Source organism: Chrysemys picta, chromosome 7 (genome assembly GCF_011386835.1).
Source record: "Chrysemys picta bellii isolate R12L10 chromosome 7, ASM1138683v2, whole genome shotgun sequence".
Lineage (NCBI taxonomy): Eukaryota > Metazoa > Chordata > Testudines > Emydidae > Chrysemys > Chrysemys picta.
The window spans coordinates 52,300,055-52,324,956 of record NC_088797.1 but is presented as its reverse complement, the minus strand read 5'-3'; the positions used below and the strand labels follow the sequence as shown (position 1 = coordinate 52,324,956).

At 51.0% G+C, this 24,902-nt stretch overlaps 1 protein-coding gene across 6 annotated transcripts in view; it reads right to left on the bottom strand.

The window, feature by feature from the left end:
* Positions 1 to 24,902, bottom strand: part of DAG1 (dystroglycan 1) — a 127,583-nt gene that overhangs the window by 66,911 nt on the left and 35,770 nt on the right. For 3 of the 6 annotated variants that reach the window (XM_065551478.1, XM_065551474.1, XM_065551475.1), the window contains one exon: positions 14,900 to 14,992. The exons of the other annotated variants lie outside the window; for them this stretch is intronic. The gene's annotated coding sequence lies outside the window, so the exon portion shown is untranslated. The remainder of the gene's footprint in view (positions 1 to 14,899; positions 14,993 to 24,902) is intronic. 6 annotated transcript variants of the gene reach the window in all.

Sequence of the window (24,902 nt, the reverse complement as noted above, 5' to 3'; positions counted from 1 at the left end):
GGAGATTAGCAAGAGACGGGAATGCTGAAGGCTCAGAGAGGTGCAGTTCCAGGAGGCGGAGGAGCTACGACTTAACCCCGAGAGTAGACCCCCGAGAAGGGCTGTTGCATTGAAGGGGTTCCGACCAGGGGGAGCTGAGAGAGCACAGGCCTGGGAGTCCGTGACCACTTGGGAACAGTGCTGAGATGGCCTATAACCATCTCCTTAAGAATGACCACCCCAGCCACCGACCCAACCGGGGCCGTGGGAGGGGCTGAAAGCAGCCAGGCGATTCCAGGACCCACCTACCCGACCAGCAGGGGATCTTCACAGCTGAGTTCCCCGTCGGTGGAGCTGAAATGGTTGGAGTTGGAAATGGAACGGATACTGAAAGAGCTGGACCATGAGAGACAGAGGCAGCATGAACTGGTGATGGAGGAGCTCAGAAGCAGTGGGACCCCTGCTGGGGTGAGTGGAGATGGGCCCAGGGTGGCTAAGCCTGCAGGGAACTCTGATATAAAAGTGCTGCCTCAGTTTAAGGAAGGGGATGATATAGATAACTTCCTCACTGCCTTTGAGAAGGTCTGCAATGTGCACCAGGTTGACCCTGCAAACAGGTTTAGACATCTCATCCCCTTACTAGGTCCCAAGGCCATAGGGACCTTCAGCCAGATGGCTGGGGTGGAAGCAGAACTGTTCAGAAAAGCCCTCCTTTTTGAGCTGACCCACAAGGCATACAGGAAAAGGATCCAGCATGCAGAAGACCCAGGGGATGACCTTTCTGGAACTGGCCCCCCTGATGGGGGAATACATCCACAAGTGGGTGAATGGGCCCAGGGCCCAGAAAAGGACTGGTGGGGCTGAAATGACTATATGAACTCTGTCCCCCTGACCTGAGGATATGACCGGTGGACAAGAGGCCGAAGGACCTGCACTGCACAGGGCTGCTACTTGACAAGTTTGTAGACAGCAGGTTGGGATATGGAATGGAATCCCAGGGGGACAGTCCCATATCAGTGCAGAAGGGGGATCACCCAGGGGCTTCCCAGAAGGGGACTCGGATAAATCCCTCCCGAGAAGCATAGCCAATATCAGAGCTGGCTGACCGGTCCCAGGGGACCAACAGGACCTGAGGTATAATTACTGTGGGCAGAGGGGCCACAGATGGGCCCAGTGCCAAAAGCTCAGGGACAAGATGAGCAAACCGAGCCCCCAAAGGGTTAACTGGGCGGGAGCCCAGGCGGAGGAGGGGCTGGCTCCCCAGGCAAGATGGGCTGGCAGTTTAGCAATGGCCCAAGAGGGAGGAGTCTCCCAGGCCAGCTCCTCGGGGAGGCTTGATGCTCCGGATTCAAAGTTCTCAGTCTACAGGGTGGGCGTGGGACAGCCCCTGAGGAGCGAGTGCCTCATTCCCCTGGAGGTGGATGAGAGTACCCACTGGGTACTGGCGCTGAGGTGATGCTGGCCCAAGGTGGTGGCCCCAGCATCTACCTGACCCTGACTGGCATGTGCGGGCCCCTGTTTAAGGTACTCGTGGTGAGGGTACATCTGAAATGGGGGGCCAAGGAGGGCCTCGAAGATATGGGGGTGCACCATCAGTTGCCAACCGAGATGCTGATGGTGGGTGACCTGGTGAATTGGCCGGGCAGCCCCTAGAGCATGCTAGTCATTACCTATAGCCAAAGCCAGCAAAGGGCACTCTACCCTGACACCGGGGGGAGGGGGGGGAGGGTACCCTGCAGGGGGCACAGGACCCTACCCTGGGCAAGAAGGGAGCCCACTGCGGACAGGACTTGGCGGGGCTGTGGCCTCGGACCCAGACAGTGAGAGAGAGGAGGTCCCCATCCGTTCCCCAGTTGCTGAATTCCAGACCGAGCTGCGGAAGGATCCCTCCTTAGAGAAGCTGAGGGAACTTGCTGGCAATAGCACGGCAAAACCCCTGGGGGAAGGCTGCCGGGAAAGATTCCTGTAGGACAAGGGATTCCTGTACCGGGAATAGACTCCCCAAGGAGAAGTGGAACAAGGGGGATCAGAAGGCAGCTGGTGGTCCCTCAGAAGAACTGCCGCAGGCTACTGTATCTGGCCCATGATGTCCCCTTCTCAGGACACCAGGGAACCCAGCACACCAGACAGAGGCTGTTACAGAACTTTGACTGTCCCGGGGTCTTTGATGCCATCCAGCAGTACAGCAGGTCCTGCGACTCCTACCAGGTGGGGAAGGCCCGGGACAAGGGGAAAGCAGCTTGGAAGCCCCTGCCCATCATAGGCTAGGTCTATACTACCCACCTGAATCGGCGGGTAGAAATCGACCTCTCGGGGATCGATTTATCGCGTCCCAACAATCAATCCCCGAATCGGCGCTCTAACTCCACCAGCGGAGGTGGTAGTAAGCGCCGCCGACAAAAAGCCTCAGAAGTCGATTTTGCCGCCGTCCTCACAACGGGGTAAGTCGGCTGCGATACGTCGAATTCAGCTACGCTATTCACGTAGCTGAATTTGCGTATCTTAAATCGACTCCCCGCTGTAGTGTAGATGTACCCATAGAGGAGCTTTTTCAGAAGGTGGTCGTGGACATAGCGGGGCCACTCAACAAGGCAACTCGGACAGGGAAAAAATACATTCTCGTACTGGTAGATTTTGCTACTCACTATCCCAAGGCAGTGGCTCTGTGCTCTGTTGAGGCAGAGACACTGCTAAACATTTTCAGCAGAGGGTTCCCCAATGAGGTCCTTACAGACCAGGGCTCCAATGTCATGTCAACCCTGCTCTGATACTTGTGGAAGAAGTGTGGGGTCGAACACACCTGGGCCTCGGCGTATCACCCTCAGTCCAACAGACTGGTGGAGAGATTCAATGGGACCCTAAAGATAATGCTGAAAGCCTTTATGAACCAGCACTGGCAGAATTGGGACAAGTATTTAACCCCATCTGCTGTTCACATACTGGTAAGTGCCCCAGGAATCGACAGGGTTCTCTCCTTTCGAGTTGCTGTACAGGAGGAGAGTGATGGGACCCCTGGACTTGATGAGGGACGAATGGGAGGGAAAGGCCTCTCCTGATGGAGAATCAGTGGTGGAATATGTACTGACTTTCCAGAAAAAGCTCGCTAAGCTTATGGACTTGGCCAGGGAGACTCTAGCCAGGGTCCAAGGGCAGCAGAAGGCCTGGTATGACTGCTCAGCACGTGCCCGCTCCTATGCCACTGTGGACCGGGTGATGGTTCTCATTCCTATGAGAAAGAGCAAACTACAAGCTGCCTGGAATCAGCCCTTTAAGGTCATCAAGCAACTGAATGAGGTGAACTATGTGGTGGAACTGTCTAAATCGGGCTCACAGCCACCAGGTGTACTATGTCAACATGATGAAGTTGTATCTTGACAGGGAGAATTTGGTTCTGGCTATGTGTGGCCGGTGGGAGGAGCAGGGAGATGATCCTTTGGTGGATCTATTCCCTGAGACGCTGGAATCAATTCCCCTCTCTGACAGCTAACCTCTGCCCAGCAGGCAGAGGTCCAAGAGGTGCTGGGTTCAAACCAGCAGCTGTTCTCCAACCGGCCTGAGCTCACTAACGTGGCTGTCCACCAGGTGGAGACAAGAACCCACCCTCCTGTAAGATGCTCCCTGTTCTAGGTCACTGGGAAAACAGCCCAGGACCTGGAGAGAGAGGTCAAGGACATGCTGGCTTTAGCAGTGATCCAGCAGTCCTCCAGCCTTTGGGCCTCTCCCATAGTGCTGGTCCCCAAGAAGGACAGGTCAATCTGGTTTTGTGTGGACTACTGGAAGCTTAATGCCATCACCAAGTTCGATGCCTACCCTATGCCTAGGCCTGACAAGCATGGGGGGCTTGGGATCTCACCAAGGGTTGGATCTAGATGCCAGACTGAAATCTGCTTTTATCCCCCCTCTGGGGCTATACAGGTTCCTGGTCTACCTTTCTGCGTAAACGAGCACCTGCCACCTTCCAGTGCATGGTGGACCAGTTACTCAAGGGGATGGAGAATTTTGCCCTGGCATATATTGATATCTGTTTTTAGCCAGACCTGGGAGGACCATGTGTCCCAGGTTAAACAAGTGCTGGACCGGCTCCAGGATGCAGGACTGACTATAAAAGCTGGGAAGTTCAAGAGGGGGCTGGCAGAGGTATCATACCTAGGCCACAAGGTGGGGAGTGGCTGCCTAAAGCCAGAGCTGGCCAAGGTGGAGGCAATCAGAGATCGGCCCACTCCCCAGACTAAGAAACAGGTCCAGGCCTTTATTGGGACGGCAGGCTACTACTGGAGGTTCGTGCCTCCCTTTAGCTCCATAGCTGCCCCTATCACTGAGCCATGCAAAAAGGGTAAGCCAGATAAGGTGGTCTGGACCAAGCAGTGTCAGAGGGCTCTCTGTGGGCCCTTAAAAGCTGCAGCCATATCTATTTGGGCGGCGCTTCACTGTGTACACTGACCACTAACCCCTGGCATGGCTACACCAGATGAAAGGGACTAATGACAAGCTCCTGAGGTGGAGTCTCCAGCTTCACGATTATGACATGGAGGTGGTCCATGTTAAGGGGAATACCAACATTATAGCAGATGCTTTGTCCCGGTTTGTCAGGGGTGGGACAGAGGGTTGGGGTGCTGCGGTGTGAGGCTTCCGGCTGGGGTTATGGGCTCTGGGGATGAGCCGTTTGGGGGTGCAGAAGTGGCCTGGACCTGCTGGGGGAGGGGCAGGTATCCTGCAGCCCCAGCCTCGGAGCTACTACGGCAAGGAGAGGCACCCCTACCCCCAGCCCAGGTGCTGCTGCGGGGGGGGGGGGGAGGAGAGCCGTCTCTCCCCACCAGAGCCCCAGAACACCCTTCTGCACCCCAAACGGCTCATCCCCAGCCCCACCCCAGAGCCAGCACCGCCAGCCAGAGTCCTCACACCCCTGAACCCCAACCCTCTGGCCCAGCCTTGAGTCCCCTCCCATACTCCAAACCCTTGGCCCCACCCCCACCACATGAATTTTGTTATGTGCACCAATATGAAGGTGATGTGTCACACATCACCTCCATACTGGTGCACATAAAATTCATTCTGCACACGGGTGGGAAAAGTTAGAGGGAACACTGATCCTAACCCCACTGAGCCCCCCACACCCAAACCCGTCTGCTGAGCATTATCCCCCCCACACTCAGACCCCCACTGCTGTGCCCCAACCACCTTCACCTGGACACCCCTGCAGAGTCCCAATACCGTTGCACCCAGAACCTCCCAACAAGACCCTGTGCATCCAGATCCCCCCTGCACACAATCCCCCACTGAGCCACCCGCACCAGATTGCCCCACATAGAACCTCCTCAACCCACACCTGGACTCCCCCAACACTAAGCCCCTCCACACTTGGATCCTGCCTTGCTGAGCCTGCCTGCCCACACCTGGTGCACCTGGCAGGGTTCTGGGTATTTCTGGGGAAGGCCTGGTCCTTGCGCTGTGTCAGGGTTAAGTGCCTTGCCACTAAGTCCATGTCGGGTGGAGCTGTACAGTGATCTCCCACCTCTGTGCAGCCAGTGCCCTGTGCAACCCAATGCCATGCTGGAGCCTCCACATTTATTTGACAAATAAAATTTGCAGAATTTTAGAACATTGTGCACATAATTTTTAATTTTTTGGCACAGAATACCCTCATGTGTAACTAAAAATATGGCCTTCAACAGCAGATCTCAGCATAGGTGAAGCATGCTCCTTGGCTACCAGTAAGTGGACTAGAGTGAGATGCTATGAGCACACCAGCAATTGGAACATAGGGGGAATCTGCAGTGTGCAGTGGCTATAGCTCCCCGCTTGGCTGAATGGACAGTTGGAGGGGAAGATCCAGAGGCTAACAAGTGAGTCTCTCCAGTCTTAGACAAAGGGCCTCCAAAACTCATACCTCAATAGCACATGTAAGGAGCCAGGCAGTCACCACACAGCTAACAGCATTGAGGAGCAACCTAGACAGCACTCAACTCTTCTGAAACCATAAGTGCCACAGTCACTGCTGCTGCCTCTCTAAAGCATTAGCCAGTGACCCACAGGGCAATCTAAACTCTCTGCTTGTAGGACTATGCATGTAGCCAGCATCCTGGAAAGTCTCAGGGTGCCCCAGCTACCACAAGTGTCTATCTGGGATTACTGGCTTCCTGAAATCAGGAAAGCTCGTGAGTAGTTTGGCATTCATGGCGCTAATGTAATTAACAGGACCTTCAGCTCATTTGTGCAGCATCAACCTCATAATGGAGTTGAATTATGCAGTGCAGGGAAGTAAGATCATTTAAAAATAATTTTTCTCTGTTCCTGCCTAAGGCTTCTTCCAGGCAGTTGATGGCATCAGCCATGTCAGCAAGACATGTGCCCGTTCAGGGAAGGCTGGGGCAGCCGTTATGAGTGCATGGTTTCAGTGAAGTGCCTGACCATCTCCATCCTCACTCAGAGGTATTTATAAATCTGAGAGCTGAGAACCACTCAAGCATAAAGTCTGTCCACATGAATATTACCTGGTAGCCATGAAGCTGCACACAGCTGAGAAATTCAATACTTGGCTGAGAGAAGACAGCTTGAATTAAACAGGTTGTTCACTACCAAGAACAGTTCCATAGAGAGGATTCATGTGGACGCTGGTGGGAGTAAAAAACACCTCCTCACACACAGCCACAGCAAGAGGTTTCAGTAGCTGATGGGCTGGGCTGACTGGTGTGTGCACTGGCACTCTTGCCTCTACCTGTTGAGGAGCCTGTAGTCACTGGTGTACCAGGGAGACTACATGGATGACTGAGCCAAAGAAGGCGCTCAGGCACTAACAAGTCGCCTTCCTCAGCACAATCTGAAGCCCAACCAGTTCCATTAGCCTATTAACCTTAGAAGGTGAATGTCTGTGGTAGGAGACTGAATCTAGGTCTGTCTGATACTCTGCTTTACTTAAGTACCGTAGCTCAGCGGTACAATGCCTAAGAGACTATGAAGAAGGTGAGGTGCACCTGCAGGGCAAGAGACAATTCTAAAACTCCTTCAGGATATTAGCTCCCAGTCTCACCCAATCTCTGCTGGAGGGGCAAGAAGGGGTTAGTAACATCTCCATGGAGAGGAGCTCTGTCCAGAAAGATTTCCAGCAGGAGACAATAAGGCTGACAAGTCAGAAGACCAAGTGCTTCAACAGTTCCAGTGCAAGCTAGTATAGACTAGTGCTGGAGGTTTTAATCTATGATGAGGGCACAATATGTTGCCACTGCACCTTGATATCAAACTGTGATCTTCCTAGAGAACTCTGGGAGGAGTGTCAGAGTTTCATGAAAGCAGATAATTTACTCCCTTCCATCCACATATGAACTACTATCCTGTTAGTTCCTCCTCCATGTTGGTCCCAAAGCAGAAAGCTGTGACAAGACAGCAGGCAGGAAACAGGACTCAGATCTTCCAATCATATGCAGGATGGGAGCAGCTGTGTCTTCTCCCTGGTCAGAGAACTGCTCCAACTCAAGCTGGCTCTACCTGATTAAACCACGGACTTCTTTTAAGGGTGGGAAGAAGGATAATGGGCAGAGAGGTGATGGATGCATTGAGTACAAACTAACTTCTCGCCCAACACTGAGACAGAATGAAATTAAGCATTTGATACCTCTCCTCCGTGTCTATTTAAACTGATGTGCCATCCCGAGGACTGTAAGAGAAGTCACAAGACAGCTCCTCACTATCCAACATCCAGGGGGAGGGCACAATTTCCAAGCTACACTGTAAGGAAGTTTCTACTGCCAGCCAGCCTAGATTTTTCTTTATGCAATTTCATCTTGTTACTCCCAGTCAGACCATTCCCTAGCCCTTTCCAAGCTCTCTGTTTACATACTTCAAATACTTACAGGCTCTTGTGACCATCCATCCCCCCCCCCACCCCACCCACCTACTGTTTTAGCAAAGTTCTACATATTTAGGTCTTTAAATCTCTCCTCATAAGTCACCCCTCTTTTGGGTGTTGCTCTTCTTTAAATTCTTTTCGTTTAGCTGCCATATTTTTGGTACTGAGGCAACCAGAACAAAACACAGCAATCCTAATTATTATCCTTGGGTGCATATACTCCAAGCACAACGTGGAGCTGTGTCCACAAGCACTTCAGGTTTCTCTCAGCACTGCTGCTCTCCAGGTTTCTTCCTTTTACTCACTGTTTATTGCCCTCACAGATTTGTTAGTTCATTCCCCCACCCCACCCTGCCATCCCAATTTAGTCTTACTTTGCTTCCTACCTATTTCTAAACTCCCCGGCATTGTGTTCTGTCCTTGTTGGTCACAACATTACAGATCTACGGTGTTGTTTCTCTCCCTCTCCCCAACCATTAACTTAGAGGAAACCTATTTTACCAGCACCCTCCCCACTGCTCTTCGCCCTATGTTTATATTCCTACCACCAGTTTTTGGCCCATGTGACAGTGCTCACAGCTAAGTCAATTTGAATGAGTCTGAAGCACTTCTGTCTAATGTTAATTTCAATGGTGCAATGTGGTGGTAGAAGCAAACTAGACATTCAAAGAGTATGCAGACCTGGCTATACAGGCAGTGCCCCTCCAGGTGCTCAGGAAAACTCACAGGAAGAATACAGCTACAGATGGAGAAGGGCAAGCATTAGAGAAGAAACCACCAACCACTTAAGGCCCATTTAGTTTGCTTTCCTTTTACAACTCCCTTCTGCATATGCTTCAAATCAAAGGAACCTGCTTACTGCACTCTGGCCCATTCTGGTTTTGCAGTGCTGGAGTGGGATTCCAAACCCCCAGGGGGCAGCAGCAGGAATTAGGTACTCATTAAGCACACAGATTCACAGGTTACCCTTCTTTCCCCCAATGGTTGTGCAATTTTTCCCCAGCTTGCTGGCATTACAAGATTTGCAGGTACAGGCAAGAGCTACAGTATTTCCAGCTAGATCACTCCTGTCCTGCAGGGCAGTGTAGATCCAGCCATGAACACTGAATTGCAGGATGGAGAACTATGCAGTATAACTAGTTCAGCAGACTACAAAACTGGGTCTCCCCTAAGAACCTATTTTCCATCAAAACTCTGGGATTCTGCTTTAGCCCTTTCCAGTTTTGGTCTAATAACTGGTTCCATAAAGGAAGAGTCTGAATTGTGCGTAATCAGGAAATCCCCCTCCCTCCACATCCCCTAACGTGACAGATTACACCAAAAATAATTTCAGCTCTACAGGCTGCTGAGACTCACTGAACATTCAATACCTGCCCCCTTGCTGGTCAGAAAAAGGTGGTTAATGTTCCTGGGCTGGTCTATGCTAGTGCTTCACCATTGCTACCTGCTGCACTGATGGCTAACACATGTTTAATAGGCTCCTACACAAGGTGGGAATATTTTTGAACAGCACTTAGTTGGGTTTGGCAACCTGTTTAAAAATCCACTTCTCCCTAGTCTAACCAAGGTCACTGTGCTAGCTTCATCCTTGCCTTCCTCCATTTGTTATGTCTGATTTGGGCTGTGAACTCCTCAGACAAGGTCCTGTCTCTGCTGTCTGGAAAGTGCCTGGCCTAACTATGGCACTGCAACAAGCAATAAATAAAAACATCTACAACAGCAATACTTAGTATAAAGAGAAAGAAGCAAATAAAGGCAGAGGATGTTGCACTATTGGGACTTCTCATATCTAATCACAGGTTAGAGTGAAGCCTGGTCCTCAAAGAAACAGAAATTGAGTAGCAGAGTCAAGTCTACAGCAACTACAGCCAGGATATATCCACGGACCTTCCCCAAACAGAGGGCAGAAAAAAACATCCAAAAGCAACCACAGCGCTTCTCCCAGCAAGAGCACCCCCATCAATGAGGGAATGGAGCTCATTTCCTCAGAGACTTTATTGAAGGTCTCAAACATCTAATTCCTCCTTCTCCCTCACTCCTCACCCCAAAGGAGCCTCTAAGCATTCTCACAAGGACATACTCAGAGATCTAATACAACCACCGTTGAAAGCGGGCATTAAGATTGCAAAGTCAAGCACTCAAAAGTTCAGAAATGCCAGAATTAAGTTTGCCCATGCAACCTGCTGCAGTAGCCACCTGCTGCCTGCTTTCAACAACCTGCACCCCTTTGTCACAATTCACTCCCCTTCATTGCCATCAGTCTGGCTCCTGCCCTCTCTACATTCAAATCAGGCTGTTTCCTCCTCCATGCTACCTGGGCACCAGCTCTACGAGCACCGAGAGCACATGAGAGAACCTCCCTGCTCTCAGTTCAGTGCATGCTGCCAAAACACCCCCCAGCTGCCACGAGCAGCAACTGTAGGGAAAGTCCTGCTCAGCCTCTGCACCCCCAGGCTGGAGAATGTCCAGTGCAGGTGGAATTGCTGGAGAATTTAGCTGGCTTACTAACAAGTCTATGATGAGCATGTGCAAACTCAAATTTTTCAAATGCTTATAACTCACCAGATTTGGGTGAGTTTTCGTGGGGCTGGCAAAAGGCACATCCCTGACACCAGGGCAATCCAACTGCCAAATTTCAAGCATGCTACAGCTTCTCCACAAAACTGTTGTGAGACTTTTTTTTTTTTTTAAGCATGGGCAAAATAATGTATTTTTCCCTAATTCTTGGAAATGACTGAACAGAATTTGCTGAAACAAACTCAGCCAGAGGCAGACTCCCAGCAGAGGAAATTCCAGCCTGAACAGTTACAGTTTGCAAAGTTAAAAGCAACAGAAAGCAGGGTCTTAAATGAGACGTTTTGGACAAACTTAACTACAAGTGGTGCTACCAGCTTCCCCTCTAATACAAATTGCAAATCAGAAGATAAAACTTCTGTATCAGTTTAAATAACTGCGCCAGGACACCCATCAATAGACGCTGTAGTGTAGCCAAGGTCTAACTTTGGGCTGTTCTGGGTTTAACCCATTAGAGCAACATGGTTAGGTTCTGTCTACATTAACTTAACAAGGCCCCCTGACCTCAGTGCTATATACAGGGGGCCTTCGAGGGAGCTCTGTGACAGAATAGGGAGTATTAATATTTAATGTTGCATGAGAGTTTTACTAATTTACTGTCTTCTGCTAACACGAGGCGTGCCTCCGTTTCCCTGGGGTACTGCACCAATACTAGATGGTGATGGGAAATAAGGGTGTGACTTCACGGAGGGATGATATTTGATGGCCAGCACGTAAACGATGGTGGCTGCCCTTCGGAACCTAAGCCCAGGAGGGGGTTGGGGCCAGGTGACACCTTCTGTCCGGGAACCTGGACAAAGGCTGGAGGAGGGGCTGGGGGTGTGTCTGGGGGGAGCAGCAGGAAGGGATTTCAGTTTGGAGCTGGCTGGGGATATGGGGGGAGGCCCAGAACCTGGGTTTGGGCTCCTCACCCCCCAAGAGGGACCTGACAGAGAGGTCCTGTTTTCTGTACCCACAAGCTCTGCTTTAGACTCTGTTCCTGTCATCTAATAAACCTTCTGCTTTACTGGCTGGCTGAGAGTCATGGTGAATTGCAGGAAGTGAGGGGTGCAGGGCTCTGACTCCCCCACACTCCGTAATAAGCTCTAACACTGATCTTTTGCAAAGTAGTTTAAGACCAGGATTGAAAAGTTTACCAGACAATTCAATTATTTCCCTGCCATTGCAGGGGCCTTTGACACTGGTCCCTGCCTCTGGCACAATCTCCTGTAGTCTGTAATACCATGGTCTCGTTTCAGTTATTGGGTGTAGCGTGCGAGGGCTGGGTGCAGTGTTGGTGGTCTGTGATATACAGGAGGTCAGACTAGATGATCTGGTGGTCCCTTCTGGCCTTACACGCTATGACGATGACTTACTAGTCAGAAACCAATAGAACAGCTCCCACTAGTGAGCTCTGGGGAGCAATCAACACCCTGGTGAGAGGCCTAGATTCCAATCTGGTGCTGAGAGTAATCTCTGGGCCCTGCCTGGCAGCTATAGCTAAACCTCTGAATAGGTGGCCCTTTCTGGCTCCTGGAACGGCAACTGCTATTCCACTTCCCAGCTTCCATTTGATGGATCTTGTCCTGAAAATAGCTCTGTGTGGGCCTCTCTGCTCATCCTCAGCACTTTCCCTAGCAGCAGCACAATGAAACTGATGATTCTGCAGTGTCACTACTGACCACAGCAGTTGTGAAACTGAGCAGTTTTGTTAATTTCCTTCTGCTGCTGATTAATAATTCTGAGCAGGGCATGAAATATAATAGATAAGGTGAATAACAGGGCAAATGGCAGTATGATTATCCTTACTTTTTAAATTGCTGCCCAACTGGGCAGCGGCTCTGAACAGACTCAAGGGTAGTGCTGCATAAGGGCACTTTTGAAAAGCTCTTGGCAACCCTTAAGGGCTAGAAACTTTTTCAAATGAAAGTTTGCAGGGTCACCATCTCGAACAAATCAGAGCCCTGAAAATGCTTTCGATCTGCTGCTGTTGTAAGTTACACTTGCTAACTTTTGTCCTTGTGTTTATATGCCGCATTTGACAGCACTGTTTACTCATGTTCATTGCTTCCCCTGCTGCATGGGAAAATTAGTCTCCTCTGTTCTAAGGGTCTTTCACACAGATGCAAATGAGTTTTTTTTTTTTTAAATATAAAAACAAGTGACTGCAAAGCCACAAAAGTTGGTAGAGGTACTCTGAACAGGTGTGGTGACTGAAACTACCTTGAACTGTTTTTAAAAAACAGACTAGATTTCAAGTTGTCCGTGCCCCTTTCAGTTCTACAGACATTGATAGCTTTCAAAGGATAGTCAAGTTTCCTTCCAATACTGCAGGAAGTACTCAGGAGGGACTTCCTGCTAGACAGGCGGAAATGGCCTACATGTAGAAAGTCATCTAAAAGGAGAGAATTCTTCTAGTCACATCATCTGCAAGTCTGTGGCTTGCTCTGGCTTGTCCTAAAAGTTTAGTTTTACAGGGTTTCACTTTGATCAGAGACTCATTCAGGGTCTAGTACCAGCAAGTAAGTCAGAGTGGATGTTGAGAGGGCTGGAACAAAGTTTCCAGAATCACTTGTCCTTTAGCTTTGTTCCACTTGTAAAAGGGCCCCCGAACCTAGCAAAGGGTGTGTTTTGGTCGTTTCCACGATGGGAGAAGGCAAAAAGGACAGGACAGGCCTGTCCCACAAAGTTTCCAGCCCACACAAGACTTCCGGAGTAGGCTGAAGTCCCCTGGGATTTGGCACAAGATATTGAGCCATCTGCTCAGGGCCACTTCCTGTTTGCTGGTTTCCAACAATAAACCCACCCTTCCTCCCTCCCTCATCTAGATTGTTGCAGGCTATGCTAGTCACTGTGTTGGGGCTGGGAAGAATTTTTCCTCATATCACCAGGCTGGCTACAGCTGGTTGGTTTTTTTCGCCTTTCTCGCAGTGAAACCTAGGGATTGGGCAACTGGATAGCTGGAATTCTCCCCCTCCCAGAGATCACAGTTTGGACCTGAGTTGTTTAGTTGTCGCACCTTTGGCAGTGCCCAGTGCAGGAGCTTGCTGATTTAGGCTCCAGATCCTAAAAGGTAACATAGTGGGCATCTCCTTACAAAACAGTGCTGTCTGGGGTGGTGAGATCCCCCTCTCACCTCCTCCCCCCCAAAGGGGGGAGGGATGCTAGCAGGCAAGTGGAAGCACCCAGAGACCCTACTAGTGTAATTACTGACTCCTCCTGTGATGGAAACCTCAAGAATTGGCAAATAATCACAAAGGTGCAAGTGACTGTGCTGGGCTGCCCCCCTGATGGGAACCTTGGATGTAATTTAACTAATAAAGTTGGTTAAAACCTATACCACGTGTCTGGCGCCTTCCGCGCAATAAGCACACCAATGTACATTGCTAACAAACACAAGAAAGCTGCTCACAGATCAGCAAACATCCACTTTCCCTCATTCAATCAGTGTTCGTATTTCATTTAAATCATTCCCACCTTCCAGTGCCAAGCTCAAGGTGCTCAGAAATCAGGAGTAGCAGCACCAAGAGCATGAATTAGCCAAGAAGTTGTACTGCAGTCATCTACCTTTCAACTGCGTTGGGTGAAACAGCTCTGCACCCTACTGCAGATTGCAGCTTTGCCAATTAATATGCTCTCGTCAATGCAAGATCTTTTTCGACAAAGTATCTTATCACTGAACAACAGGGCGCCTTGCAGGAAAAATTTACTTGGGATTGCTAACCACTGTGAAACTGTTTTAACTGACAAAGATAGTCCAGTGAGCTTAGTTCACTGCACTGTAATTTGCTTCACAGCAGAATTTCTTTCCGCCTACATTGCTGTTCTGGAAGGCAAGCCTTTCCCATAACCTGCTTCCAACATCTACCGCGTTATTTGCTTTCAAGTAAACATGCTATTAAGACGTGCCAGATGTGGTGTGAGACGTCTGCTGGACACATGCTGAGCCAAGGCAGAAGTACGCTCACCAAATCCTTCTTTTCACCTAGTCTCCTTTAGTAGGTGAACCCTGGAAGCTCACCCTCAAATGGGAGGCACAGCAATACAGCGCCTTTCATTCTTGAACCCCAGTATATGCTAAAAAAGGATTGAGAGGCCCTGTATAAACTATGCCAGAGGCAAACAGTAGCTATTTAAATAAACCATTCTGTAACCAAGTCTGTCATGATTGATAAGCACATCTGTCAGTCCCCACCTGCTGTATGCATTCCTGGCATTTCTTTTCTGCAGCATTTTCCCTGACAGAGAAGAGACAAACTGCTTATCAACTGCTGCAGAAGAGATTTAAGGGGAAGGAGCAGGCCCAGCTTACAAAAAATTAAGCAATTCCAGGTCACAAGTGTGCCAAACAAAGTTCCTTTCCATCAGGCTGATGAAGAGCTGATGAATTGGATTTATTCCAGGGGGCCTGATAGGCTCTTGAACAGCTGCCTTTTGTGTGGCTCTCATGTCCCTGCCAAGAAGTCACAATGAGAGTTTAAATGTCATTCCCACCCCCCCTTGATCATTTTTTTCCCTGCATACCTGTTTAAAAATCTCTGCAGATAGGGCAGGGAGCAGTCTCTCCACTCTCCAGCTGCTAGTCTGAAGTCAATTTCTGCACTGTTCAACCACACCCTTGAACAAAAGGAGATAAGCGTGAAAAATCACTCCACTCCCAAGGAGGGTGTGAAGGCATCTCAGCGTGAAGGGGCCAATTTGCCCAACAGCTGGGAGAGCAGAAGGGCCAGCTGCAGAGCAGCCCACTCCAGCAGCCAATGTACAAGTTCTCTCCCCATCCCACCTTCCAGAGACATGCTAGCAGCTAGATGAACCTGAGTCTGTAGCAGCTTTGGACTCTGCTGGGAGCTGCAGTTTAGATTCTTGACAAGAGAAGTCAGAAATTCACAGCATCTCAACATTTGCATCTGCTTTGTTATTCTCCATCCAGCTCTGAAGGGTGGAGACCTTAAACAGCACATTCCTGCCTAAAACATTTTGACAAATAGCCCCCAAGATTCCTGTGACTGAAAGAGAGCAGAGAAACAGCTCTCTTTTTTCAATTTGTTAACTCTGGAGATAGTCTGTGGTCATTTCCCCTTTGTGTGTGGGTCTTTCACATAGAAGTCAGGGCAAGGAAAACTATAAAACCTCAAACTGGTATTGAGTGTTCAGGGACACAGGGAGAACATTTAACTATTTTTGACTATTAAAAACAGATTAAAAGGCACCAACTTGAAATCTAGTTAAAGACAATTGCTCCCTTACACCCAGATACTTTTGATACTTGCTGTCCTGTAAGGTGAAATTAAGGCCTTGTCTATACTACCAGGGTAAGTTGACCTAAGTTATATTACTCCAGCTACGCGAATAATGTAGCTGGAGTCAAAGTAGCTTAGGTCAACTTGCTGCAGAGTACACCGCGCTGAGTCAACGGGAGACGCTCTCCCATTGACTTACCTTACTCCTCTCATTCTGGTGGAGTACTGGAGTCAACTGGAGAGTGCTCTGTGGTCGATTTAGTGGGTCTTCACTAGACCCGCTAAATTGACCCCCGGCTGCATTGACCACAGCAGTGTAGATGTGGCCTAACAAAGGCATTACCTAAAGTGGGCTAGCTGTCGTGTTTCGTAGGGTTACCATATTTCCACAAGCAAAAAAGAGGACACTGGGGGGGAGGAGCCCCGCTCTAGCCCCGCCCCTGCCCCATCCCCATCCCCATCCACCACTTCCTCCCACTTCCCACCCCAATTGCCCCCCTCAGTACCCCCTACCCCCCCCGGCTCCTTGTCCCCTGACTACCCCCTCCTGAGAACCCCCCACCCTCACTGCCCCCCTACGACCCTACCTGTCCCCTGACTGCCCCGACCCTTATCCACACCCCCACCCCATATTCACACCCCCGGGACTCCCTTGCCCTATCAACTGCTCCCCGCGCCCTGACAGGACCCCCAGAACTCCCAACCCATCCAACCCCCTCTGCTCCATGCCTGCCTCGACCCCTCTCCACACCCCTGCCCCCGACAGCCCCCCCAGAACCCCAGACCCATCTAACCCCCCCACTCCCTGTCCCTGACTGTCCCAACCCCTCTCCACACCCCTGCCCCCCTGACAGCCCCCCCCCCCCCCCGAACTCCCGACCCATCCAACCCCCGCTCCCTGTCCCCTGACCAGGGCTGGCTTTAAAGAGCTCAGGAATCGGGCTGCGCTCCGGCCGGGGTTGCGGGGTTTGGGGCCGGGCCGGCGCGCTCGGCCGGAACTGGGGCCGGCGCTGCTGGGGCCCGAGCCGGACCGGGGGTGCTCGGCTGGCGCGCTCAGCCAGAACCGCTGGGGCCGCCGGGCACTGCTCGGCCCGGGCCGGAGGGAGCTGCTCAGCCAGGGCCGCACCTCCCCGGAACTCTCCTCCATGCGCGCCCCCCCCCCCCCCCGCCCCAGCTTGCTTGCTGCTGCCTCCCACCTGCCCCTGCTTCTTTTCAGGCTTCCCGCGAAGATCTGATTTGCGGGAAGCAGGGGAGGTGGAGGAGCAGGTGGGCGGAGCGTTCAGGGGAGGGGAGGGGAGGAGGGGGAAGACAGCTGCGGGGCCGGATGGCGTGGTAAGGCTGCAGGGGATGGGGGGAAGCCGGGAAGGGGCTTTGGCTGCCCAGCGGCGCTTGGCCACCGCTTTTCTGTCTATAAATAGCCGACCAGGGGGAAATCCCGGACATTTTTAGATTTTTAAAAATCCCCCCCCCCCCCCCCGGGCGGCTATTTATAGACCGAAAAGCCGGACATGTCCGGGAAAATCCGAACATATGGTAACCCTAGTGTTTCGGCCATGCAGATGCACATTTCTCTCTACCTGGAAGATGAGCAAGCAGCAGATCCCAGAGGAAGATGATGCCAGTGAATGGTTGTGTGTGCAATCTTGCACCCTGAGCCAGGGAGACTCTGACAAGCAGCAGTTGTACAAGCTGCAGAAGTCAGGCATAAAGGTTGCATAGCCCATTTTACTAATTCCCAGCCTTAGATTCATTTACGAGTCTGGAAGAAGCAGTTCAATCACAGCAGCACGCTTAACAAGCAGGCTCCCAGTTCATTCACACAAAACCCCAGAATCAGATATTAGTCTCAATACTAGAGATACTACTTGTTCACAGGACAGCTTTCCAGTCAGCCCTCGACTACATTTCTCCTGCATAATCGACATGTTCATTAGGGAGATGCTGTTACCTGGGGGGGGGGGGGGGGGGGAGAGGAGGAGGAGGAGGAGGAGAAGAGGAGAGAACTCATTAGTCAGTTAGCAGAATTTGATTAGCTGGCTGCTGTGAGACTATGGTTTTATGGCTACTGGAAGAAATTTAATCAGGAACTGTCTCTAAATTAACTATTCATAAAATGAGTGTTGTCTCAGTGCTCTGGAAGGTCAGGAAAGGTCTCCCTGTGCCCTGGGACCATAGAGCTAGGAACTGCCTCAAGAGCTCTCTGCACTTGCATTTAGGGAACTATGCTACTGAAAGAAAAGGTGAGGCCCTTTAGGATTAAATAAGACGGTTACTCACCTTTGTAACTGTTGTTCTACTCCAACAGAGGGGAAGGAGGGTGGGTTTGGAATGGATATGAGCAACACATCTCAAAGAACAACAGTTACAAAGGTGAGTAATTGTCTTTTCTTCTTCAAGTGCTTGCTCATATCAATTCCAATTAGGTGACTCCCAAGCCTTACCTAGGCGGTGGGGTCAGAGTGAGATGTAGCGGAGTGAAGGACTGCTGAACCAAATGCAGCATCACCCCTGGACTGCTGCACTATCGCATAGTGGGAAGCAAAGGTATGTACCGATGACCAAGTTGCTGCCCTACAGATCTCCTCTATGGGTACATGAGCCAGGAAGGTGGAGGATGAAGCTTGAGCCCGCGTGGAGTGGGCGGTAAGGTGCATAGTTAGGACACCAGCCAAATCATAGCACGCACGGATGCATGATGTGATCCAGGACAGGATGCGCTGGGTGGAAACCGGAAGGCCCTTCATCCAGTCTACCACAGCTACAAACAGCTGGGTCGCCCACCTAAAATGTTTCGTTCGTTCAATGTAGAAGGCGAGGGCCTTGCGAACGTCCAGGGAGTGCAGCTGTTCCCATTTAGAGGCATGCGGCTTCGGGTAGAAGACCGGGAGGAAGATGTCCTGGTTGACATGGAAGGCAGACACCATCTTAGGGAGGAAGGCCGGGTGGGGTCGCAGCTGTACCTTGTCCTTGTGGAACACCGCATATGGTGGTTCCGATGTGAGTGCCCTGAGCTCAGACACATGCCTCGCCGAGGTGATAGCTACAAGGAAGGCTGTCTTCCAGGAAAGGTACAGGAGCGAGCAGGTAGCCATCGGCTCAAATGGGGCACCCATGAATCTGGAGAGGACCAGGTTAAGATCCCACGTAGGGGCTGGTTGTCTAGTTTGTGGGAACAGGCGCTCCAACCCCTTGAGAAATCTAGTGACCATGGGATTGGAGAAGACAGAATGCCCGTTTTCACCCAGGTGGAAAGCTGAAATAGCTGCCAGGTGCACTCTGATGGATAATATTGCCAAGCCTTGCTGCTTTAAGGACAGGAAGCTCTGAGCACACCAGCAGGAAAAACACTTCCACTTGGCTAAGTACATGGACCTGGTAGAGGGCTTCCCGCTACCCAAAAGGACCTGTTGTACCAAGCGAGAGCAGCAGCACAGCTCAGATTGAGTTAGCCATGCAGCGTCCACGCTGTGAGGTGGAGAGATTGCAGCTCGGGATGACAGAGCCGTCCGTGGTCTTGAGTGATCAGGTCTGGCCACAGCGGGAGTGGAATTGGAGTGTCTGCTGACAGCTCCAGGAGAGTGGAATACCAGTGGTGTCTGGGCCACACTGGGGCAACCAAAATCAGACGGGCTCTGTCCCTCAGCAGTTTGAGCAGGACCCTGTGGACTAGCAGGAATGGAGGAAAGGCGTAGCACAGGTGAGACTTCCACTGTATTAGGAAGGCGTCCAATAGGGAACCAGGGGAGTGTCCTTGGAGAGAGCAGAACACCTGGCATTTCCGATTCTTGCGAGAGGCAAATAGGTCTATCAGGGGAAAGCCCCACTTCCAGAAGACGGAGTGGATGACATTCGGGTGAACCGACCACTCGTGAGCCAGGAATGATCTGCTGAGGTGGTCCACTACGGTGTTCTGGACTCCTGGGAGAAATGACGCCACCAGATGGATCGAGTGGGCTATGCAGAATTCCCACAGACGAGTGGCCTCCTGACAGAAGGGGGACGACCGAGCTCCCCCATGCTTGTTGATGTAAAACATGGCCGTTGTGTTGTCTGTGAGGACAGCAACTCAACGACCTTAAATGTGCTCTTGGAATGCTTGACACGCCAGGCGCACTGCTCTGAGTTCCCGTACATTGATGTGCAGGAATAACTCCCCTGCTGACCATAGTCCTTGTGTCCAGAGGTTCCTGAGGTGGGCCCCCCACCCAGGGATGACGCATCTGTGACTAGGAACAGGGAGGACAGCGGGGGGTGAAATGACACCCCTTCGCACACTGCTTTGGGGTGCAGCCACCAGTCTAGAGAGGCTAATATCCCTGGTGGAATGGTAACCACCGTGTTCAAGCTGTCCCGACCTGGTCGGTAAACTGTTGATAGCTGGGCTTGGAGTGGATGTAGTCGTAGTCTGGCATGCCTGGTCACATACGTGCAAGAGGCCATGTGCCCCAGGAGGCATAGGCATGTTTTCACAGTTGAGGTCGGGAAGCTTTGCAGGCTGTGGATGGTGTTCGCCAGGGATTGGAAGCGTGTTTCCGGCAGAAGTGCCCGGGCTAGGCCTGAGTTTAAGACTGCTCCTATGAATTCTATCCTCTGGGTTGGTACCAGAGTGGATTTCAGGACATTGAGCAGGAGGCCTAGTTGATTGGAACTATGATGTGATTGGAGTAACAGAGACTTGGTGGGATAACTCACATGACGGGAGTACTGTCATGGATGGATATAAACTGTTCAGGAAGGACAGGCAGGGCAGAAAAGGTGAGGGAGTTGCATTGTATATAAGACAGGAGTATGACTGCTCAGAGCTCCGGTATGAAACTACAGAAAAACTTGAGAGTTTCTGGATTAAGTTTAGAAGTGTGAGCAACAAGGGTGATGTCGTGGTGGGAGTCTGCTATAGACCACCAGACCAGGGGGATGAGGTGGACGAGGCTTTCTTCCGGCAACTAGCAGAAGTTACTAGATCGCAGGCCCTGGTTCTCATGGGAGACTTTAATCACCCTGATATCTGCTGGGAGAGCAATACAGCGGTGCACAGACAATCCAGGAAGTTTTTGGAAAGTGTGGGGGACAATTTCCTGGTGCAAGTGCTGGAGGAACCAACTGGAGGCAGAGCTCTTCTAGACCTGCTGCTCACAAACAGGGGAAGCAAAAGTAGGGGAAGCAAAAGTGGATGGGAATCTGGGAGGCAGTGACCATGAGATGGTCAAGTTCAGGATCCTGACACAAGGAAGAAAGGAGAGTAGCAAAATATGGACCCTGGACTTCAGAAAAGCAGACTGACTCCCTCAGGGAACTGATGGGCAGGATCCCTTGGGAGAATAACATGAGGGGCAAAGGAGTCCAGGAGAGCTGGCTGTATTTTAAAGAATCCTTATTGAGGTTGAAGGAAAAAAACATCACGACGTGTAGAAAGAATAGTAAATATAGCAGGCGACCAGCTTGGTTTAACAGTGAAATCCTTGCTGATCTTAAATGCAAAAAAGAAGTTACAAGAAGTGGAAGATTGGACAAATAACCAGGGAGGAGTATAAAAATATTGTTCAGGCATGCAGGAGTGAAATCAGGAAGGCCAAATCACACTTGGAGTTGCAGTTAGCAAGAGATGTTAAGAGTAACAGGAAGGGTTTCTTCAGATATGTTAGCAACAAGAAGCAAGTCAAGGAAAGTGTGGGTCCCTTACTGAATGAGGGAGGCAACCTAGTGACAGAGGATGTGGAAAAAGCTAATATACTCAATGCTTTTTTTGCCTCTGTCTTCACAAATAAGGTCAGCTCACAGACTGCTGCACTGGCAGCACAGTATGGGGAGGAGGTGACCAACCCTCTGTAGAAAAAGAAGTGGTTCAGGACTATTTAGAAAGGCTGGACGAGCACAAGTCCATGGGGCCGTATGCGCTGCATCCGAGGGTGCTAAAGGAGTTGTCGGATGTGATTGCAGAGCCATTGGCCATTATCTCTGCAAACTCGTGGCGATTGGGGGAGGTCCCGGATGACTGGAAAAAGGCTAATGTAGTCCCCATCTTTAAAAAAGGGAAGGAGGAGGATCTGGGGAATGACAGGCCAGTCAGCCTCACCTCAGTCCCTGGAAAAATCATGAAGCAGGTCCTCAAGGAATCAATTCTGAAGCACTTAGAGGGGAGGAAAGTCATCAGGAACAGTCAGCATGGATTCACCAAGGGCAAGTCATGCCTGACTAACCTAATTGCCTTCTATGAGGAGATAACTGAGTCTATGGATGAGGGGAAAGCAGTGGATGTGTTATTCCTTGACTTTAGCAAAGCTTTTGATACGGTCTCCCACAGTATTCTTGCCGGCAAGTTAAAGAAGTATGGTCTGGATGAATGGACTATAAAGTGGATAGAAAGCTGACTAGATCGTCAGGCTCAACGGGTAGTGATCAATGGCTCCATGTCTAGTTGGCAGCTGGTATCAAGCGGAGTGCCCCAAGGGCGGTCCTGGGGCCGGTTTTGTTCAATATCTTCATTAATGATCTGGAGGATGGCGTGGACTGCACTCTCAGCAAGTTTGCAGATGACACTAAACTGGGAGGAGCAGAAGATATGCTGGAAGGTAAGGATAGGATACAGAGGGACCTAGAGAAATTGGAGGATTGGGCCAAAAGAAATCTGATGAGGTTCAACAAGGAGAAGTGCAGAGTCCTGCACTTAGGACGGAAGAATCCCATGCACTGTTACAGACTAGGGACCCAATGGCTAGGAAGCAGTTCTGCAGAAAAGGACCTAGGGGTTACAGTGGACAAGAAGCTGGATACGAGTCAACAGTGTGCCCTTGTTGCCAAGAAGGCTAACGGCATTTTGGGCTGTATAAGTAGGGGCATTGCCAGCAGATCAAGGGACGTGATCATCCCCCTCTATTTGACATTGGTGAGGCCTCATCTGGAGTACTGTGTCCAGTTTTGGGCCCCACACTACAAGAAGGATGTGGAAAAATTGGAAAGAGTCCAGCAGAGGGCAACAAAAATGATTGGGGGTCTGGAGCACATGACTTATGAGGAGAGGCTGAGGGAACTGGGAATGTTTAGTCTGCAGAAGAGAAGAAAGAGGGGGGATTTGATAGCTGCTTTCAACTACCTGAAAGGGGGTTCCAAAGAGGATGGATCTAGACTGTTCTCAGTGGTACCAGAGGACAGAACAAGGAGTAATGGTCTCAAGTTGCAGTGGGGGAGGTTTAGGTTGGATATTAGGAAAAACGTTTTCACTAGGAGGGTGGTGAAGCACTGGAATGGGTTACTTTGGGAGGTGGTGGAATCTCCTTCCTTAGAGGTTTTTAAGGTCAGGCTTGCCAAAGCCCTGGCTGGGATGATTTAGTTGGGAATTGGTCCTGCTTTGAGCAGGGGGCTGGACTAGATGACCTCTTGAGGTCCCTTCCAACCCTGATATTCTATGATTGAACATGTATCAGGGGGTAGCCGTGTTAGTCTGTATCTACAAAAACAACAAGGAGTCTGGTGGCACCTTAAAGACTAACAGATTTATTTGGGCATAAGCTTTCGTGAGGTTTTTACTCACGAAAGCTTATGCCCAAATAAATCTTATCTTTAAGGTGCCACCAGACTCCTTATGATTGAACATGTTCATGGTGATCTGAACATGAGACTGCACCTGATCCCTGGAGTGACCCCAAATGAGCCAGTTGTCGACATACAGGAACACTTGGATCCGTTGTCGACGAAGGGAAGCAGCCACAACAGCCATGCACTTGGTAAACACCCTGGGGCTGTGGAGAGGCCGAAAGAGAGCATGGTGAATTGAAAGTGCTGTTAAATTAATGGAGATATCCCAACTCCTAGAACTGGAAGGGACCTTGAAAGGTCATTGAGTCCAGCCCCCTGCCTTCACTAGCAGGACCATGTACTAATTTTGCCCCAGATCCCTAAGTGGCCCCCTCAAGGATTGAACTCATAACCCTGGGTTTAGCAGGCCAATGCTCAAACCACTGAGCTATCCCTCCCCCCACAAATTGATTGACCACAAAGCGAAGGAAGCATCTGTGTGCTGGACAGATCATGTCGAGGGCGGCGTACCAGTCTCCAGGATCTAGGGAAGGAATAATGGTCCCTAGTGAGACCATGCGGAACTTCAACTTTACCATGAATTTGTTGAGTCCGCATAGGTCTAGGGCCGGAGCCTGCCCTTGGGGATTAGGAAATACTGGGAGTAAAAACCCTTTCCCCTTGACTCTCTTGGAACCTCCTCTATTGCCCCCACATGTAGGAGTGATTGGACCTCCTGTAAAAAGAGGTGCTTGTGAGAAGGGTCCCTGAAGAGGGACGGTGAAGGAGGGTGGGAAGGGGGAGAAAAAGCCAATTGGAGGGAGTATCCCCTTTCCACCTTGCACAGGACCCAACAGTCTGATGTTATGCGAGACCACGCACGGTGGAAGTGGGGGAGATGATTTTGGAAAGGTGGGAAAGGATCCTGAGTGAAGACTGGTGCTCCGTCCTCAGGCGCACCTTCAAAAGTTCTGCTTAGGCCCTGCTGACGATTTGGGAGGTCCTTGGCCTTGACTGGCTTTGCAGTCTGCTTTCTTTTACCACCTCGGCCGCGTCTTCGAAAGAAGTCCTGTCTTGGCTGAGGAGGAGAGTAGGATCTCTGAGGTTGCGGTCTGAAGGGCCTTCTCTGCATTACCAACGTATGCATGCCCAGTGAACGCATGATGGCCCAGTCGTCCCGGGCCGGGACTTGATTGCACTCACAGAGCCGACTCTTCAGCAGCCGGCAGCACCTCCGGTGCAGACGGTGCTGTTGAAGGGAAAACCGTCCCTGATATGACCGCCGTCACTGAGTGAAGCAGGACGGCACTAGTCCCGGTCCCGATCGTGGTCCTGGCACCCTTCACGGTGTCGCTCGCAGTCCTGGCACCCATCTCATTCTCTGCGCCGGTTGTACTCGCGACACCACTCCGACTCGCGGAGATTCGAATCGCGGTATGGCAGGTACCGATTGGACTCCCGGTACCGGTCAGAGCGGCACTCATTTCGGAGCAGATCCTGGGGCCAATCTCACTGGAGGTCGCCAGATCAGGCTCCCGGTACCGATACGACCACAGGTACCGATCGCCGTCTCGGTACCACTCTGCATCACGCCACCGGTCCCCAGCACCACGGCACTGTACAGCACTGGGGGACTCTGCGCCATCACGTACGGCTCCGCCTCTGCGTCGTCTTGCTCACAAGGTGGCTACCACGACCAGGGCGAGGGCGGTGCAGGCCAGTGGCCGGAAGAAGGCCAGGACCCAGGCCAGGACTCCCAATAATGGTCCTTTTGG